Source organism: Oreochromis niloticus, linkage group LG4 (genome assembly GCF_001858045.2).
Source record: "Oreochromis niloticus isolate F11D_XX linkage group LG4, O_niloticus_UMD_NMBU, whole genome shotgun sequence".
Lineage (NCBI taxonomy): Eukaryota > Metazoa > Chordata > Actinopteri > Cichliformes > Cichlidae > Oreochromis > Oreochromis niloticus.
Genome location: NC_031969.2, coordinates 3,967,642 through 3,981,237, shown reverse-complemented (window position 1 = coordinate 3,981,237; position 13,596 = coordinate 3,967,642). Strand labels below are relative to the sequence as shown.

At 38.4% G+C, this 13,596-nt stretch overlaps 1 long non-coding RNA gene across 3 annotated transcripts; it reads right to left on the bottom strand.

The window, feature by feature from the left end:
• Positions 1 to 2,140: 2,140 nt before the first annotated feature.
• LOC106098328 (uncharacterized) lies at positions 2,141 to 12,004 on the bottom strand. 3 transcript variants are annotated; one of them, XR_002062007.2, is made up of 4 exons: positions 11,949 to 12,004; positions 5,104 to 5,198; positions 3,917 to 4,319; positions 2,141 to 3,807 (listed from the first exon to the last, which is right to left on the bottom strand). It is a non-coding gene; the product is annotated as an uncharacterized LOC106098328 (long non-coding RNA). The 3 variants fall into 3 exon arrangements; XR_002062006.2 differs by having other exon boundaries at positions 2,141 to 4,319; XR_002062008.1 differs by lacking the exon at positions 11,949 to 12,004 and adding an exon at positions 11,857 to 11,890 and having other exon boundaries at positions 2,141 to 4,319.
• Positions 12,005 to 13,596: the final 1,592 nt, after the last annotated feature.

The following is a 13,596-nucleotide window of genomic DNA, read 5'->3' as shown; positions in this document are numbered from 1 at the left end:
GACAAAATGCCACCCAGTACTGAGGAATAAACACAGACTATTGGAAATGTATTAATTGGAAATATTACACATTGTGGAGCATTAAGCAATGTAAGAGCTAAATGTTAAGTTGAGGCCTAAAACAGTGAATGCTGGACGTTCATCCTTTATCCTAATGTCACTTTCACACAGTGAGACTGCAGAGGCCCAGCATTTCTCTGACATCCCCTAATGCAGGACTTGTCTGGGGTCCTGAAGGTGCACAGATCACCAGGGGTTACAGCTTCATCCTCACCTGTTCCATTAACTCCACATTTTCCATTGGACATTTTATTCTGAGCTTCTCTGGCTCCAACCTCACAGAGCCAGCAGTCAACAACTCAGCCTCCTTTAGTTTCCCTGTAGCTGAGTATGAACATCAGGGCAACTACAGCTGTGTGTATGAGGTCACAGTGTCCACACAGACATTCAGATCTGCTGAAACTGCACCGATTACTGTCATCATTAAATGTAAGTACAGCAATTACACATAAATAAATTAGTTTTTGTTTTACTTACAAATAAGAAATGTGACTGTGACAAATCTTCTGTGCACACTGTATCTGTATTTCTTAACTTTCCTCAGGCTTCTCTGTTCATTCGTAAATGTTTACATTTAAAACCAGAAAGAGAAGAAGCAGACGTAAGGGAGGAGACTGTTCCAGTATAGAAACAAACGTGAAGAGAAACAGGAAGATATGAGTTTGAGGTTTAAAAAAAAAATGCAGTAATATTTGTCAGCAAAGCAATGCTTCCCTAGGATGTATCTCTACATTTTTTTTTTTTTTGCATCATACTGTTTGTCATTAGCAGAATTCTCAGTAATCAGCAGTGATTCACAGTAAGTTTCTGAACTCTGTTAAGATTGTTTAAACTATAAATAACTGCTTATATCGAATTGGCGACAAAGATTTCATCATGGCTGGATAAAACTGGGTGAATAATTTAGCCTTTTGGGGGATTTTTTTTTTTTTTGGTCCTGGGGACGCTGTCATATTTTCACAACCACTTTTTGGAAGTAAGTAGGGTGTTGAGCGTGTGGTGTTCCTACAGTTTGTCAGATCCCCACCTTGTTTGTCACTAAGAGGCCAAAAATGCTGAGCTCAAGACTTCACCACAGGACTTCACTAACCGCTGTGTGGTGTCACATTGGTTATGTCCAACATTTAGATACTGTCATGAGAACTGTTGACTGTATCTGTTCCTGCTGAGCACAGTGCCCTTTCACAGTGGGCACAGTGTTCTGTAGCCAAACTCTTGAAACTAGACTGGTGTGAATGACATAAGATGTGGGTGAAAACTACATGCACTAGACTGAAACATAAAGGAGAAGTAGTTTTGATGAAACTGATCAAAATTTCTCTTCCTAGTGTCTTTGATGATGCTGCTGTCTTCGGTATCTGTTGGAATCCTGCTACTGCCATTAGTGGTGTGGCTGCTGTGCAGAAGATCACGAGCGACCAAGCAGCCTGTAGTCCTCATCCAAAGTCAAAGTGTGTGCTCACAGGACACACAATTATAAATAATTAATATTTGACTACATGCACAAAGCGCCTTGAGGCGACTGTTGTTGTGATTTGGTGCTATATAAAAAACATTGAATTGAATGTCCATTTTGTTTGTCCTTATTTGTGCTTCAGTGGCTCTCCAAGTCATGCATGATTACATGTACGCATATGCTGATAAGGAAAACTATGTGATTGTAGTGGACGCTAATGAAGAATTCAAAGGTAGAGCTGCAGAGGTGGATGAAGATAACTCTGAGTCCTGGTGACCATGATTATATGAGAAAGTGGGCCCAAATGACAATTACAAAAAGCCCAAGGCGGCCTGTGTGAGTGTAGACGGTCACAGAGAAGGTGAAGATGGATAGTAATATTATGTTAAAAAAAGAAAATGTGTAACCTTAGGCTGACACTTCTCTGACAATATGGTGGAAAAGCACCTTTTTTTTTTCTTTACTCAGTGGTGTTGTAAAGTATAGAGCAGGCAAAGGAGAGAGGGTCTGTGAAGCCACAGTTTGTGACCAAACACAAGTGAAATAAAATGCTCCCATTTATCCATTATATTTGTAACATTTTTTTTTCTAGGTTTAAGTAAACATCTTTAAAAAATACACAGGACTCAAAAGATTTATTCTTCCACATCACACTGAAAGCAGAACACAGTCCTGCTCAGTACGAGCAACAAAAATGCTTCAAGAGTATGAGTATTGTTCTATATGCATTCTTCTTCTCTTTGTTCTTGTGAACTTGTCTTTTCTTCTGTCTGGTGATGACTTGGACTTCAGTCCAGATCTCTTCCGTTCACCATAAACAGGCAATCCAATCCATCCAAAGCATAATGCCTAAAATTACCATCAGATTAATTTAAATCTGTTTATGGAGCTATTTGCTGACAAAATGCTGAGCTGCATAAAACACATTTCACAGACATCAAGAATAACAAACATCAAGATAAACTGCTGGTGTTTTGTATTAGCAAACTGTTCCAAGAGGATGTGGTAAATACCATGATGAGCCAGCTGTTTTCAACCAATCACATTCAAGCTTGCTCCCTGTTTGAACCAATGGCATGAATGCCGTTTCACAATCTGATTCTTAGAAAGTCACAAATACAAATGACACAAGTTCCTTGTAATGTTCGCAAACAATTCTCACATACACACAGTGTGGAAATGTTAGCAATGAGCTCAGATTGCAGTGGTGAGGCCCTCTAACCTGAGACAAGACAGACTTTAATATGTGCTCAGTTCACTGGTTGTTGATTAATGTCTGATAAATGAAAATGTGCACAGAGCATACAGCTGGGTGCATAAACAATATGAAAAAACATATCCAGGATACTCATGCATATGCTGCTTAGCTTGCATTACTATTCAATTCAATTCAGTTTTATTTATATAGCACATATATATACTACTGCCAGTATGAGAAAACAGTTAACCTCTATCTATTGAAAAGTAATAAAGCCTTGCCCACTAGTAATTACAGTCTACAATAATTAACGTATTGAACCTTATTTGTTAAAACAACAACATTTAACAGCACAGTAGTGCCGTGGTCAGCATTGTTGTCTCACATGAAGAAGGTCCTGGGTTTGAATCCTTCAGCTAGCTGGTGGAGTTTGCATGTGTGCTCACTGAGTGCTCCATCATCCCCACTGTCTAAAAACATACATTGGGTTTGGGAAACTAATGATTCTATATCAGGTGCAGATGTGGATAGTTTTCTGTGTCTCTGTGATAGACTGGTGAGAGGTCCAGGGTGTCCCCCACCTCTCATAACATTTTCTGCAGTTGAAACCTTATTGAATAAAAGTTTTACATTTTGCTGCTGATTCATAAAATGAGGTGACCTGAAGATACAGCAACAACATTGATCAGAGTAACAGGGATTATCACTGGAATGAATTGTATACCTCAAGTCACTAGGAGATAAATAAATAACTAAATAAATAAATAAATCAGATCTATTGGTAATTAATAAACATAAAGCTATTTCTAATCTAGCTTTTCTCAGCTAAATAACTTAAAAATTATTTATGAACAACTGAATAAATATCTTGTAACTCTCAGTATTTCTTATCAGGTACCAATCATAGCACAGAACAAGTTGATAATAAAGTTATGAGTGACTTAAAGAAGATTCACGGAGAGTTTTTGCTCTACTAGAACTCACTGCTGCCTTTGACAGAGTTGATCTCAACATTTAAGTTCAAAGGCTTCATGATTCAGTTGGCTTAACAGGTCAGGTTGATGATTGGTTGTCATCACAACTGAAGGATAGTCTGCACAAATAAAAAAAAAAGGTTCAATTCTGACACTGAAGTTGAATAAGCTTTTTAGGAGCCATGAAAACAGAACAAAGGCGGCCAAAGACCACTGCACTCTCCTTACCCTTAACTTTTCTTTAGTTTTGTTTTTTGCTAGTGTTCTTATTACACTAAGCATAAGGCAGCACATGAAGCCCATTCAGGGGCCCAAGTAGACCAACTGCTCCAAGGTCCCACTCCAGAAAGCAGGTTTAGCTAACAACTCTGAGTTTGCTAACCCTAAAATGATAGAAAACTCATGTTTTCGGTTTCAAAAGGATTTACTTTGAACATTGAATCAGTTACCATGGTAACAGACTGTGAACCTAACCTGCATAAATAAGAATGCTACTTTGGGGAACTTGACTAACACACCAATGTCCCCCATTAGTCCCCTATAAGTCTCACAGTGTGACACAGAAAATGATTGATGATGATGATGATGATGATGATGTCACAGGGTTGGAACGGATTCAGGCGCAGACCAGCTGAATTTCGAATGAAAGGAAGGGGAGATGTTATCAGGAAGAGTGTTTAATCGAGTGTGTAATAACACATTTTTCATGAAATAATGCAGAAATGAACTGAAATGAGCTTTTTCTCAGTGCACACAGCAAGTGACCTCTCTGCTGAATCTGTAAGATAAAAAAGGTTCTACTGTGTGTGTTGCCTGATTGTTGCACTGTGCTATTAAAAATAAAAAGCGATGTGCACATATATGCACATAGCACAGTAACATAATAACTGGGATGGCTGATCTGACGGTAAATAATGTTTGTGTTCTTCTGATCATCATACAGATCAGCTATTCCACACAGATCTCAGGTTTATGGTGGAACAGTTGATGCAGCTCTCCCCTGGATCAGTCCTGCACTGCACCTAAATCCTAATCCTCAAAACCCTTTGCACAGAGCGCAGCGATTTCTATCAGAAGAGTTATTTCTTATGTCAAAAGCATATTAATTTTCATTCATCCTCCTCTTTTATCTGAATTGTCTTGCTGTTTTCAGAGAGATCACTTGTGTGAAAGCTGCGCTTACACTGAGCTGGTTAGTAGGCCTGCAGTACTCTCGCTCACGCTCCCTCTTTTGGATTATTGAGCCATTTATTTGCACTGCTCTTTGCAAAATGTTGCATTTTACTGAGTGAACTCTAATTTATTTACAAAAATTTCAAAAGTGCATTGTTAGTAGATCACTGTGTGATTGCTACATCACAATAATTTCCCTCACTTAAATCTGTCCCATAACATATAAAAATTCTTAGATTTACCTGCGGTGTAATTCCTGTCTGCAGTACAAAATTTCCCCATCCATCACTTATCCCAGCTGATGTGTACCAAAAAGTAATTTTTGATACTTCTCAAACTGCAATACAAAAAAGACATAACTAATGAACACTGACTATACAGAATCTTTAGCACATTTTTATCAGTTAATAATCTTGAGCTTATATAGTTCCGCATTCTGCATGCAGCAGCAACTCAACGAGAAGTCATTTTTGTTCCACTAGTGTTACGTTTAGAGTTCAGCTTTGCATTTAACAAACTCTAAATATATCAGCAGGTTATGGCACAAAACAGAAAATACAGCAGAGAGGATGGCCCAGTGTGTCCAATGCTAAAGGAAGCATTAGTTTGGAGAAATGCCACACAGATAATTCCAGATCTTCCTGAGCAAAATTGATAACTGGAATGCACCTACTGTGTAACACAAAAACACACACCCACACATAGTTTATGGACATCTATGGTTTGATTTCTTTGCATGTGCGGATTGGATGGCTTGTTACCGACATCTGATGAGAATTTTCATGTCACTAGCACCTGTAGAAATATATTTACTTAGAAAACTGGTGGCGCCTGCAATACTTATTTTACCTGCTGTATTATAAACTACTGTATAGTGACTGTAACTGGTAAATCTATGTTTTATAGGGATGGTGAGCTTTTCTGTTTATTTAGAAGAAGAAACTATCGTTTAATTTGAAAAAAAAAAAAAATACAAAGAATACAAAGGAAGCCCAGATGTCCCAGTTTTCCATTTGGGACTTGAACAAATCTAATATTTGTGAATTTGGGCTAAGCATGAAATTTGTCTGGAAACCCCACGTGGGCATGCGACGTGATCTGTGTTTATCAGGTGAGTTTGCACATGGTTCTGTAAATGAGCCAAAGTCACAAATATTTTTAGTCATTGGTGTGAACAGGAAGCCTTTTGAAAGAGTTCATGATCAGATTTCGCATTTGTAAAATGCTTTTACATGTGGAAATTGTTTTGCATTTGTGGATTGGAGCACACATTTGTGAGTCCTCAAAGGTAACACACCCATAACTGTACACATTTGTAAATCTTAGTTCACGCCTGTAGGTCAGTAACACTTTTGAGGCAAATCCCTCTCCACAGGTCTTCCTCCACGGCTTACAGGCTTCCAAAATCCAAACTATTGGCTGGGAGTGGGTGACGTATGCTGACTGGTAGACGCGTGGACCGGTGTTCCAAGTTAACTGTTGTCTGCGACAAGTCGCTCCGCCTGTCAGTATATCACACGATTTGGCCAGAGTTATAGAAAAAGAAGGTTGTTATCACACGCACTAACTGGTGACAGTCACAGTTTAACATGAGCTGCCTGCTTAACTTAGTATCAACAACAAAACACTGTTGCATTATTTTGTGCCTCAGCTTCGTATGATGCACTGACAGGCAGAGGACACGACTCCCAGAAAACTACAAATATGCGGATGTAACGTGGAACATGTAAACAAATCTAGTCAGTTAACGTAAAAAAAAACCAATGTTGTGCCAAAAATGACCCACTGCTTTTTGTTTTGTTTTTTTTATGTCCAAAATCTTTACTTACATTAATAAATAAACTTTAGTGAAATGAATGTATGAAGGGATTATATAAAATAAAGAAACGACCTGTTCTGTGAGTATCTTTATGACTCCGTACATTCTAATCACATTTTGGTCAATTATGGTATTTTTAGACAACTATGATGTTTTGATTTGTTACAAATTTGATTTGTCTCTTGAAACAGACATTTTTTAATGTCCGTGATGCTTTTTACCCGCAAGCAGATACAGATATAAAAGGGTTATGTTACACACTGAAGGAAGACAAGGTTCATCCAGGTGCACATGAAGCTTTATTGCGCTGAAACACAGCAAAACAGTTCAGTGTTCCTGACGGCTTCCATTGCAATAACTGGCCTGCCTTACTTCTGTAGCATTACGTGTAATGGCCCTGTATTAATCAGCCCTTAGCACACAGAGAAAATGACCAGTAAACAATAGACAGCATAACATGTACTGGCTGGTCTATTTCCTATAACTTTAACTGAAACCAGCTAACAGTTTTCTTTCACATTATTGATAGAACAAAATGACTCCGGACAGGTGTTGTGCCCAAAAATGATTGTCTGCCAGAAACTGATTGCCGTCCGCGGGAGCGCGCGCAGCTGCTTAAAGCTGCAGCGCCCGGATTACTTGCGTTGCCAGCTACTTCCGTGCAACTGATATAACGTGGGGGGGGAAAAAAAACCCAAACACATTTATGCCTTTATTATTAGGCAAAGGTATGCATTTATGGAACTTTAACGTTTCTTGTAACCGAATTATGACGCTTACCAGAAGATTGCTTTCAGTGTGTAGCGCAGTCATGAATGACTACACACATCACGATGGAATAATTAATGCCTACAGGTTTAGTATGTCTACTCTCGTTGTTCATATTTGTTATAAGACTGTCGAATAGTAGTTAAAAAAAATAAAGACCTATTGTGCCAGTATCACCATGACTCTTTCTTGTTTGTTCAGAATAACGACTGAGAACATGGCATTTTAGCGCTACCAAAAAGTGATTGTGGCCTATAACTTGTCACTGAAACAATATTTCGGTTTCAAACTTGTTGGATATATTCCAGAAGGGTTACATGTGACATATTATATCTCAAACAGTCCATTAGAACTGCTGAATAACTTGTACAGGAACAATAAAACTGACAATATGCAATTTCCAACCGGCCAAAAAGTGATTGTGGTCTATAACTTGTCACTGAAATACTATTTCTGCTTCAAACTTGGTGGATGTCATTCAGAAGGGTCCTATGTGACATATTATATCTCAAACAGTCCATTAGAAATGCTGAAAAACTTTTAAAATAACATTAATACCAATAATATGTCATTTTCAACCTGCCAAAAAGTGATTGCTGCCTATATCTTGTCACTGAAACAATATTTCTGCTTCAAACTTGTTGGGTATCATTCAAAAGGGTTATATGTGACACATTATATCTCAAACAGTCTCTAAGGACTAGGGCTGGGCGATATGGCCTAAAATCAATATCACGATAAATTGAGCAGTTAACCTCGATAACGATAAATGGACGATAACCACCCCAAGTGCCAAAAAAACAAACGTTGAAACAAACGAATCACATGGTTGTGCTGCAGGTGGTGGAAGAGGTTGGTTGTGTTACCTTGACTTGACGCAACAGTCTTTTTGCAGAGTTTACATTTAACAATTTTTTGATCAATATCATCCTTGTTGAATCCAAAATGTTGCCAAACGATTGATGATACATTTTTTTTGTTAACAAGCGTCTCCTCTTCCTCCTCCACCAGCTCTACCTCCGTCGCTGCTGCTTCAACATTTAAATCGTCCTCCATTTGTTCACCCGTGTCTCGTCTTGTTACAGGTAGCAGTGTTGCCAACTCCTCAGTAAGGAAAATCGCTATTGGCTGTCCTAAAAGTCGCCAGAAGTCGCTAAATGACATCATCGCCTAATTTGCATAATTGGTCATGCTAATATAATTGTAACCTACGTTGTTGGAGAGAGAAATAACATTGTGGAAGAGACATAAAGTGAGTAAAAAACGTCCTAAATGCATTTAGAATTTATTTAGAACTACAAATTAAATTTATTTTAGCAATTATTGTTTTTTTTAAAGTCAGAATTCCAACCCTGCTCCTTTATCCGGTCTTGGACCGGCAAAAAAGACCCGAAATAGGCACTCTGGTGGAGTTACTTTGTGTGTGTGTTTATAAGTAGTTTTAAACCTCGTGATCCACAAAACAGCATAACAGTAAAAGAAGAACTGACTGCGTTACAGTCAGTGCGGGAGCAGCGGCTTCGCTCATGCGCGATTCATTTGCAGTTCGGACGCATAGGTGTGAACATCTCCTGCCCTGATAGCAGCTGGGGGAGGACTATCCTCCGCCTGTGAGCGCTTTGGTACGGGCGAGGTGCCCACGGCAGCACCCGCTGCTTGTTGAGAGTAAAAGCGATACCCACTTTCACGTCAAAAAGTCGTCATAAATAAATCTCCAATAATACCAGAAAAAGTCGCCAGATTTGTCGCTAGTCGCTTTTTAGAAAAAAAGTCGGTAAGGGGTCTGAAAACTCGCTAAATATAGCGACAATGTCGCTAAGTTGGCAACACTGACAGGTAGTAGAGTCATGTGACTCCACCCTGTCAAGTCTGTAACGTAGCACAGCGTCTTAAAGGGACATGAACATCGCCAACCTGCACATGCCTTTTCTTTTTTTTTTTAAATACCGAATTTACCGACATGGGCAAAATGACGTCGATGAGAGTCATAAATTTCGGTAACGATAAATTTTTGATATATCGCCCAGCCCTACTAAGGACTGTTGAATAACTTTTAAAGGACCATTAATACCCATAATATGCCATTTTCGACCTGCCAAAAAGTGATTGTGGACTATAACTTGCCACTGAAATACTATTTCTGCTTCAAACTTGCTGGAAGTCATTCAGAAGGGTCATACGTGACATATTATATCTCAAACAGTCCCTTAGAATTGCTAGATAACCTTTAAGAGAACAATAAAACTGATAAAATGACATTTTCAGCCTGCCAAAAAGTGATTGCCGCCTATATCTTGTCACTGAAACAATATTTCTGCTTCAAACTTGACTGATATCATTCAGAAGGATCATATGTGACACATCATATCCCAAACAGTCTCTAAGAAATGCTGAATAACTTTTAAAGGAACATTAACATTGATTACATGCCATTTTCAGCCTGCCAAAAAGTGACTGCCGCCTATATCTTGTCACTGAAATACTATTTCTGCTTCAAACTTGGTGGATGTCATTCAGAAGGGTCATATGTCAAATATTACATCTCAAACAGTCCCTCAGAACTGCTAAATAACCATTAAGGGAACAATAAAACTGACAATATGCAATTTTCAACCTGCCAAAAAGTGACTGCCGCCTATATCTTGTCACTGAAATACTATTTTTGCTTCAAACTTGCTGCATGTCATTCTGAAGGGTCATATGTGACATATTAGATCTGAAATAGCCCCTTAGAACTGCTGAATAACTTTTAAAAGAACATTAATACCGATAATATGTCATTTTCAACCTGTGCATAAAAGGTCAAATTTCAAAAATGTTGTAATTCAAAAATAATACAAAAAAAGGATAATGGCCAAATGGAAACAGGTGGGAGGAGAGCTGCTTAAACACATTAGGAACACCAAGTAATACAAAAGAGAAAACAAACCGTAATAAACAAACAAATAAACAACCAATAAGTATTATAGGAGACAACGATACAAAACAAGAAACATTTCAAAAACATAACTTAACATTCTACCACTACTGTTCTTATGAAGTAATACATATCTATACGTATAGATATGTACATGAACACACATATGTACACACTAAATATACATACATATACAGTATACCTGCACGTCCATAAACATAGAAGGTGCATTGTGCATGAAGGATAACCATGAATGTCCACAAAGTCCAGTGAATTATGACATCGTGATTGACATTTACCCACGGTGGTACCACAGGAGCTGTGCCAAGAAGCCCCGCAAGAGCAAAAAACCCCTATTTGTTTGTGAAGCATGCTGGTCAGAAAGTTAGGGTCGCTGTCAATTTTTCTAGGGATTTGAAATGTTTCTTGTTTTGTATCGTTGTCTCCTATAATACTTATTGGTTGTTTATTTGTTTGTTTATTACGGTTTGTTTTCTCTTTTGTATTACTTGGTGTTCCTAATGTGTTTAAGCAGATCTCCTCCCACCTGTTTCCATTTGGCCATTATCCTTTTTTTGTATTATTTTTGAATTACAACATTTTTGAAATTTGACCTTTTATGCACAGGTTGAAAATGACATATTATCGGTATTAATGTTCTTTTAAAAGTTATTCAGCAGTTCTTGGAGAGTGTTTGGGATATAATGTGTCACATGTAACCCTTCTGGATGATATCCAACAAATTTGAAGCAGAAACATTTTTTCAGTGACAAGTTATAGGTGGCAATCACTTTTTGGCAGGTCGAAAATGGCATATTATAGGTATTATTGTTCCTTTAAAAAGTTATTCAGCAGTTCTAAGGGGCTATTTCAGATCTAATATGTCACATATGACCCTTCAGAATGACATGCAGCAAGTTTGAAGCAAAAATAGTATTTCAGTGACAAGATAGAGACCACAATCACTTTTTGGCAGGTTGAAAATTGCATATTGTCAGTTTTATTGTTCCCTTAATGGTTATTTAGCAGTTCTGAGGGACTGTTTGAGATGTAATATTTGACATATGACCCTTCTGAATAGGGATGCAACGATACCAATTTTTTCAAACCGATACAATACCGATACTTGGATCTGAGTACTTGCCGATACCGAGTACAAAATCCGATACTTCTACCACACACAAGTTAAACTTAACCAGTAGTAAAGAAACGACCCCAGACAACTCTTTAACACAAATGAAACGTTTACTGAACGTAAGGGCAGAGACAAATACTGTACAACACATCCCTTTTTTAAACTCAAATGATATTCCAATTCCTTAACCAAATGAAATACACTGTATAAATGAAATAATTCCCTTTCAAATTATATTAAACAACCCAACTATGTTATCACCTTTTGGTAAGTTACTCACTAATATACACTCCAAAACACGTTATATAACTCCACTAAACATACAATATTCACACATGGGCCCCACACACACTCACATTCACACTTGTTGCAGGCCTGTTTGCTGCTCACGCTGGACGATGGAGAAAAATCCTCTTCTCCCCAGTAAGAGCACAAAAGTCTGACTTACAGTTCCGTTGCTCGGTAGGTCGCCGTTCACCAGTCCCACACTAAATCCACTCCCTGCGGACCCGATGCTGTCTCTGCTACAGCACGTTAGCCCGTCACTGTCCAGCTCTCCGACAGTCCATAGCGGCTGCCTCCGTGGTGCAGCCAAGCAGTCCGGGCTAGCCTTTAGCCTCGGCAATCGTAGCTGGAAACACAGTTTTCCACGGTGGTGCGACCGTTGAAACAAAAAGTCACTGCTCCCACACGGTTAGCTTTCTAGTTACACACTCTTTTGTGCTAGTTAACCTCAGTAAAACTAGCCGAGTCTCTCACTTTGGTTCAGCTAACCTCGTGCATCTCTCCATGCCGTTCTCTTCTCCTCCTCCATTGCAACAGATACACAGGTCCCGTTTTATGCTACCTTCACGGGCCTCCAGAAAATTAGAACTCTGAACAATATTTTAACTCCCTTCAGAGTTACATACCATAAAATAATACTTTATGATTAACATAACAGTTTGATTGCTCTAATTACCTGTATTTACCTTGTGACATATTACAGGGCAAATTAAATTCAGGGTACAGTTACATCACATAACTGTGAACACCTTATGTTACCGTGGCGTTCAAGTCCATGGGAATTATGAGTATCTACTCCCAAATTCCCATCCGGGCTACATTAGTATCGGTTCATGGTATCGGTTAACTTTTACGAGTACGAGTACGCACACATTTTACAGTATCGGCCCCGATACCCGATACCAGTATCGGTATCGGTGCATCCCTACTTCTGAATGACATCCACCAAGTTTGAAGCAGAAATAGTATTTCAGTGACAAGATATAGGCGGCAGTCACTTTTTGGCAGGCTGAAAATGGCATGTAATCAATGTTAATGTTCCTTTAAAAGTTATTCAGCATTTCTTAGAGACTGTTTGGGATATGATGTGTCACATATGATCCTTCTGAATGATATCAGTCAAGTTTGAAGCAGAAATATTGTTTCAGTAACAAGATATAGGCGGCAATCACTTTTTGGCAGGTCGAAAATGGCACATTATGGGTATTATTGTTTCTTTAACAGTTATTCAGCATTTCTTAGCGACTGATTGGGATATAATGTGTCACATATGATCCTTCTGAATGATATCAGTCAAGTTTGAAGCAGAAATATTGTTTCAGTGACAAGATATAGGCGGCAATCACTTTTTGGCAGGCTGAAAATGTCATTTTATCAGTTTTATTGTTCTCTTAAAGGTTATCTAGCAATTCTAAGGGACTGTTTGAGATATATTATGTCACGTATGACCCTTCTGAATGACTTCCAGCAAGTTTGAAGCAGAAATATTGTTTCAGTGACAAGTTAGAGACCACAATCACTTTTTGGCAGGTTGAAAATTGCATATTGTCAGTTTTATTGTTCCCTTAATGGTTATTTAGCAGTTCTGAGGGACTGTTTGAGATGTAATATTTGACATATGACCCTTCTGAATGACATCCACCAAGTTTGAAGCAGAAATAGTATTTCAGTGGCAAGTTATAGTCCACAATCACTTTTTGGCAGGTCGAAAATGGCATATTATGGGTATTAATGGTCCTTTAAAAGTTATTCAACAGTCCTTAGAGACTGTTTGAGATATAATGTGTCACATATAACCCTTTTGAATGATA